The 7492-nt window shown below is 44.7% G+C and overlaps 1 pseudogene; it reads right to left on the reverse strand.

Moving 5' to 3' along the window:
- Positions 1-4626: 4626 nt before the first annotated feature.
- On the reverse strand, positions 4627-4832 carry LOC146076287 (U2 spliceosomal RNA; annotated as a pseudogene).
- Positions 4833-7492: the final 2660 nt, after the last annotated feature.

Raw genomic sequence — 7492 nt, forward strand, 5'->3', positions numbered from 1 at the left:
AATAATGACACATTTTTAATAAATAAAACATTTCTGGTTTTTTTCCCCTAAAATTCCACTCAATTTAGCTGAATTTTAAATTAGAGTAAAATAGACTATATATATATATATATATATATATATATATATATATATATATATATAGTCAATGATAGACAATTGCGCCTTCAGTGTAATAGTGACAATCCTTAAATAATTAAGTGATGTGCGTACCGGAAATATTTGAAATATTCACGTGTAGAAAGGTCTTTCTTATATCCGTCTCCTATTCGGTCCTTCCTGTCCACAGTCACGAGACCAATCGAGCAAAACCGACAAAATTGGGTAAAAACGGTGGGTTCCTATAAATGTAACCATTGCTGCATATGTAAATATAGCCATAAGGACAGTAAAAAATTCTCAAATACGTCCAAAAATAAAGAGTACAAAATTAAAAGTATGATAAATTGCTCTACCACGTATGTAATATACTGCCTAGATTGCACGTGCGGCCTGAAATATGTGGGCAAAACGAAAAGGCCACTACGAATTAGAATTCAGGAACATGTACGAGCAATAAAAAATAAGATGGACAACCACTCTGTCCCTAAACATTTCCTTAGCGCACATAACGCAAACCCTGAAGCCTTAACGTTTAAAGCCATAGAACATGTTACCCTAGGGGATCGAGGTGGGGACAGAGATACAAAACTGGCACAAAGAGAAATGTTTTGGATTTATACCCTTAATACGTTGGTCCCGAACGGCTTAAATGATTCATATGAAATTGCTCCTTTTATCTAACAGCACTTATTTTAATGTGTTATATCATCCTTCGATTCTGGATTAGATATGTTGAGACTGCGAAGTCACAAATCCTCTTCTAATCAACTATATACATACATGCATATATATTTGTGGTATTTCTCTGTATATAGATTTATGTATTTTATGTATCCTGGGGCTCTTACTTATTTATTTATTTTTGTATTCATATATTATAAATTTTTCCTGATCAGTGGTTTTTAAAAAATGCATCACTTTCTATAGTACAAAATATTCATATAAATATATGGTTTTAGCGATATTTTATGTAATTTATAATGTCATTATGAATTATCTTAGCAAACGCTCATTATGCTTTTTAATGAATTTATTGTCCAAATACTTATTTATATGTTAAATAGTATCAGTATTATACTTGTCCGTTTTTAGCAGTATCTGTTAAAGTCAAATAATATCCATTGCCTACAGTATTCCTAATGTCCTTACATGGGGACATGTTTATTGCACCAGTCAAAACGAGTGATAAACTCACATAGAAATGAATGAGATACATTCCTAGGCAAAATGGCGCCGACCACAGAGCCTCCAAGAAAATGGCCGCCGCTACATCCCCCTCCCGGAGCTACGTTCCAGTGCACGGGCAGGGAGATGTGGCGCTAGACCATAAAGGAACTCTGCGCTAACACCAGATGGTGTGAGAGCGCCCCCCGCCCCTCATACACGGCCGGAGAGATGCTAACTCCGTGCCGCGAGTGGATGTGCGCATTGCGCATGCGCGATTCACTCAATGGGAGTCAAATCTCCCAAGATCCTTCAGGCGAATCTCGCACATGCGCAGTGCATGTATGAGAACGCCGATGAACCCGGAAATTGATTAGAACAGGGTTATATATACCCTGTAGGTGCATAGTCTCCTCTCACATGACCCTTGAAGAAGTCCCAAACAAAGAAAAGGGGATGAAACGCGTTGGTCACACTGGACACCTACCTCCACTCTCCAATGTGCATTGATGCACACTTCAGATAAGCTTTTTTAACATTGTTAAATTGTACGAGTCCATTACCTATGTTTTTTATTTTTCTATTAAAATCTTTTATAAAACGTTATCACACTATCCAGTTTCTCTACCCCCTCCATTTGGTGGGAGGTTTGTCTATTTAAGGTACCCAAACTTTGAAAGGCTACAGGGGTCCTTATCAACATTGGACCCCTGTCAAATGTGAGTCAAATATTTTAATATTTAGCACTTTTCACTGGGTGTAATTCAAGTTTTGACCACACGGTGGCAGCAAACCACCATTTATTACCAGTCACCTTTATAGCAATTTCTGCTTTTAATACAAAATATCTCCCTTGGATCCTATACCTTTTCCGAGTCTCGTGACTGTGGACAGGAAGGACCGAATAGGAGACGGATATAAGAAAGACCTTTCTACACGTGAATATTTCAAATATTTCCGGTACGCACATCACTTAATTATTTAAGGATTGTCACTATTACACTGAAGGCGCAATTGTCTATCATTGACTATACCTACAAAACCGGCCACGTCGGAAAAACGTGACCACCAGAGACTCTTTGCAGCCCCTTGTATCTTCTTGGAGTGTATTATATATATATTTTTTTACATATTTTTGTCACATCACAACTGTCACTAAAACAGGTTGTAGCGCTTAGTGCACCACACATTCCTATATATATATATATATATATATATATTACATGTGACACTTTATTGTCTCAATCCAATTAGCTGCAGTTTAATTTTGGGTGCGACTTAGTTTAGATATATTCCGTACTTGCGGAATTTCCCATTGCCGTCCAGGGTTCCGGCACCTGTACAACGCAGTTGACAGACACCAGGCCCGACGCATGCACAGTACAGTACTGTGCAAAAGCCTGGCTTCTATGGGCTGCAGCCGGAATGAAAATGAGAGGAGTTTTAATAGGGTTGGATATACATCCTCTTTTGTGAATATTCCAGCTGATGGGACATACCATATGACCTGTGAGGGCAGGTGGAGCATGAAAGTAGCCCACAGGAGAAACAAAGTGTAACCTCACGGGCTTGATTGACTCGCCACACTTCAGGCCTGGTGGCATATTTCATTTGCCACCTGGTAACTGGTGGTGGTGTGGATAGTGAAGTAGGTGTTCCACTGACCTTACCATTGTGGGTCATATGGTCATGTTCATTGGTCATGTGGTCCAAACAGGAAACTACCTGTTGCCCTTTAAAAAAGAGTATTACAACTAAAAGAAACCCTTAGGATAAAGCCACAGCAACCAATCAGCTTTGAGGGGGCATTTGTCAACTGCATTCTATAAAAAATAATTTGTAGAAGCTCATTGGATATCATGTGTAACTTTCCACTGCTTTCTAACCAATAATTCACTATTGCAGACATTGGGTGGGATGTTCCAACACGAATATGGGTTTTTACCGCATTTTCATATACACTAAAACCCACACCAGGTAACCGCTGTGGTGGGTATCGCCTATGGGCTTCTTTTCCTGACACCCACCACCCGCACCAACCCCCGTCACCTCGCTTCGCTTCCCCTCACCTTATGTCCAGGCAGCCTCCTGCTGTGCTGCCCTGACCAGTGACTTCCTCCCTAACACATAAGTTACACTTCTGGGTGCAGGGAGGAGGAGGAGCCGGATGAGTCCCACACCCGGCATCAGTGTATGCACTGAGCGGCTTTCCCCCCCAGCGATGAAAACGATCATTGCTGTCCACACACGCTGGGCAAAATCGCCCAGTATGTATGGACCATAAGGAAAGTTTGAAAAAAACTCAGGAGCCCGAGGTGTGCTCCCCACCACCAGTGCTGTGCCTAAACACGTGCAAAGGAGGCCGTGCGATCGAATGGGTCCGTCTCCGAAGAGACAGGGCCCCGTTTTTCCCCTAACCCCTCTCAACCATAAGGCCGAAGAGGGGAAAATAGGGAACGGTGGGTCCTCTTCGCCGAAGCTTAGAGAGACCCTCATTCCTCAACCCCCGAAAGGGTTAGGACGGTGGGTCCTCCGCACCCCGTGGTTTGGAGAGACCCGCTGTGGACTTCCCTCCGCCTTGCGGCTCGGGGTCGTCCTCGGGGGGGCACGAAGCTCTCCCCAAAAGGCGAGAGCTTCGGCACATTGGGGAAATGGAAGGCCCGAAAGGGTCGACCACACTGCCCAAAAAAACGTGACAAACTACAAAAAAACAAGGAACGTGAAAAGTGACAAACGTGAGAGGGGGAAGAGAAATAAATAATAAAGGACCCTAGCCAGAAGGTCAGGGTGGGGGTGTGAAAAATTGTCCTACCCCATCCAAAAGGACGAGGTAAGGACGTGAAGCGCATACCTAGAGGGAAAGTGCGCAGTGCTAGTGCTTACTAGTGCATGGTGATTTTGGGATCACCCGTGCATGTTCGGCACCCCCGAGTTTCCCCGGGGGCACAGTGCAGCCTCGGACTCCAAGCAGCCAGCCAGTCAGCGTCCGACCAAGTGTTTCTCCGTCTCAACAGCAGGCACTTTCCAGCCCCTGGCATGGGAATGGGTACTCCACTGGGCTTTTCGAAAGACTCCCTTAGGGGCTGCACCCCCCTCGGAAGAGCAATCTACTCAGTCCCAGTGTTTCTCCGCTCCCAGGGTTAAGATACTAAGCTGAGCTTTTCGCTGTGCCCAGGCCGGAGGCTCTGTTTCCCCCGACCTGGACCAATCTACTCGGTCTCAGCTTTTCTCCGCTCCCTGGGAATGGATACTAGAGTGAGCCTTTCGCTGTCTCATCCTTCGGGGGCTACAAACCCCGTCAAGAGAGTCAAACTACTAGGCCCAGTGTTTCTCCCCCCCTCTTACCAGTGGATTTACGGAAACAACACCTCCTACCAAAGGCAGAGGTGAAGATACTCAGTGAGACTTTTCACCACTCCCAGGCAAAAAAGAGGGGTCCCACACCCTCCGCCCATCAGAGCAGCTACTCAGTCCAACCTTTCTCTATTCTCTGCCAGAGGCCAGTCCATACCCACTGATAAGAACAGATACTACACTTGATCTTAGCCAAAAGGCCGAGAAGCGACCATAAGGAAAGTGATTCACTCATTCTGTATTATAGGTTGCCAGCTGACGATGATGCAGGACCGCGCATCAGTGCTCTACACTGATCATATGCCCATACACACCAGGAGATTTTAAGCCCAAAGTAGCTCAAAATGGGAAAAGTGAGCTACTTTAAGTTTAAAATTGTCTATTGTATGTGGAACTTAATAGGAGCCGAGCCACCATGTAGTATAGAAAAAGGGATTATTCCTTGAAATTAGCTCCACCAGGACGTAGAGCCAAACTCACACTAGTGTTGTTGTTTCCATTACAAATAATCATGCAAATAGAAAATGGGTGGTGTCATTAATATTGCACTTTCCCACTAAATCTCTTTAAACCCACATATCACCTCAGGTGTAAAACTGATAAAGAATACATTGACCTGCGCAAGTTATATTTCCTCTGGGAATCAGGTTATTTCATGCAGATTCTGAAAAATAATATCTATTCTTCTCTCCACAGGGAATCAAATAGGACCATAAAACATAAAACAGTAATTGTGCAGTACCTGTGGTAAAACAAAAGGTTTTATTCAATATTGCACTTACAAATAAAAGACAATATAAAAGCATAACATGATATCCAGTGGCAAGCAGCAACAGTAATGGCAAACCTCAATCACTCATCCTCCCTTTGGGACTCTGCAGTGGGCCCAATGGAGGATGATGTCCATAGGTGAATCTAGAAATATGGTAATGGGTGGTCCCAGATCCAGACAATGAAGAAGGGTGGACCTTTGCGCGGCGAAGCCGCACGGCCTAATGTAAAGGAGGCGTGTCATCACAAAAACGGGCGTGGTATTACACATTAGACCACACACCGTAATGCCCATTACACATTTTAGCAAACTCCATAATACCCATTACAAAAAAAGCCACACGCTGTAATGACAATTACACATAATGCCACACATCGTACTGCCAATTAAACATAATACCACACACTGTAATTCCAGTTAAACATAATGTAACACACCTTAATTCCAATTACACATAATGTCACACACCATAATGCCCATTAAACATATTACTACACACAATAATGCCTATTACATATTATATCACATAACTGCCACATACCTACATGCTCATTATCAGAGGTATATTGCTCGTTGCCAGGGGTTGAATGCTCCTTGCCAGGGGTCTCATTCTTGTTGCCATGGGGAATTACATTCTCATTGCCCAGGGGGGGATTTACATGTTCATTGCTGGGGGAGGGGGGGGTGTTACATGCTTGTTGCACCAGTCCAGGAAGAAAAAAAAACCCTCTCCGCAGCAATGCACAAAAGACCAAGTAGAAGGAGCGGATAGGTCAGGCAGGACTTGAAACAGAAGACCCTAGCAGGGGCACACGCCGCACAGCACAGCCAGCCACTCAAGTACACGGCCGAGTTGAGGGCCGCAGGGGTCACAGCTATTACAGTCGGCCGGGGGCACGGAACCACAAAATAGGTAGGGAAACTCAGTCGGCGGCTGCTGCTGCAGCGGCTTTCAGCATCTGGGTCTCTCAGCGCCCAGCTCCCCCTAGTTACGGCAGCGGCCCTGGCCAGGCCAAGTACATACCGGCCCGGGGAGCATGATGTGGCACCCTGCCCCAGCCCGCCACTGGCTCCGTCCCCGTCGCTATCTTTCGTCATTCAATACTCCCGCGAGCCAGGAGCTTGCGGCTGGCAGCCAATCAGGAGCGGCATTGGTGGTATTGGTGGCTGCTCCTGATTGGATGCCGGACCGCAAGCTCCTATTGGCTCGCGGCCCATGGGTATCGGGGACGGAGGCAAGCTGCTTGTTTGCAATGCATTAGTTAGCCAGTGATTATACAGCCGGGCAGCGTACAGCCCTTTTCTGCCCGGCTGTAATTTCTTTAAATTACGGCGGCCGGCGGTCTAATGGGTGGTCCAGTGCACCCCCGGACCATCCCCTAGATTCGCCTATAATGATTTCATCAAAGTGAGTCCACATGTGGATCAGCCAATTCTGGAAACAGGTAAATAGCCACACCACCCATTTTGTATTAGCCACCAATGTAGAGAAATATTTAATAAAACATCTATAGAAATTTGGGAAGGGTCAATACTAGAATCAGTTTAAACTGAAATTAGTGTTTTTGGTTGATTAGTTGCTATGGGCAACATCCCATCTTCAGTAGAACTCATATCTTAGTAAATTTACCACTGTAATGTCAGCTCCGGCCTTGATCAGCCTGTCTCAGTCGCAGAGTTGTGGAAGGGTCAGACTTTACTCACATTTGCACAGACTGGAGAAATCATTTAAATGTACGGGAATTGCGGGTTTGCGAGTGGATAGTGAATAGCGATCCATTTAGAATTCACTTAGAAATTTACACAGGGTGGGTTTTCTTTCTGTCTGGGTGGCGGCTATCTACTCATAGTCCTTTGCAACTTTGCAGATCAGCGATCAACTCCTAATCGAGCCCATAGTCTATTACCTGACATAAAAGAGAAAGAAAATCAGATTCGTTATTACTGTAGCTGGCCACAGAACAGATGTTACATATTGAAGGATACTGTATGCCATTCAACTCACCTCGGCCGTGCCATTTCCTGCCATTTTGAACAGAGAGGGTCCAAATGACCCCTTTCTCCACATTATTTATTTGAACATTCACATCAGTCCCTGCC

The sequence above is a fragment of the Crinia signifera genome, chromosome 4, assembly GCF_055691185.1.
Source record: "Crinia signifera chromosome 4, ASM5569118v1, whole genome shotgun sequence".
NCBI lineage: Eukaryota > Metazoa > Chordata > Amphibia > Anura > Myobatrachidae > Crinia > Crinia signifera.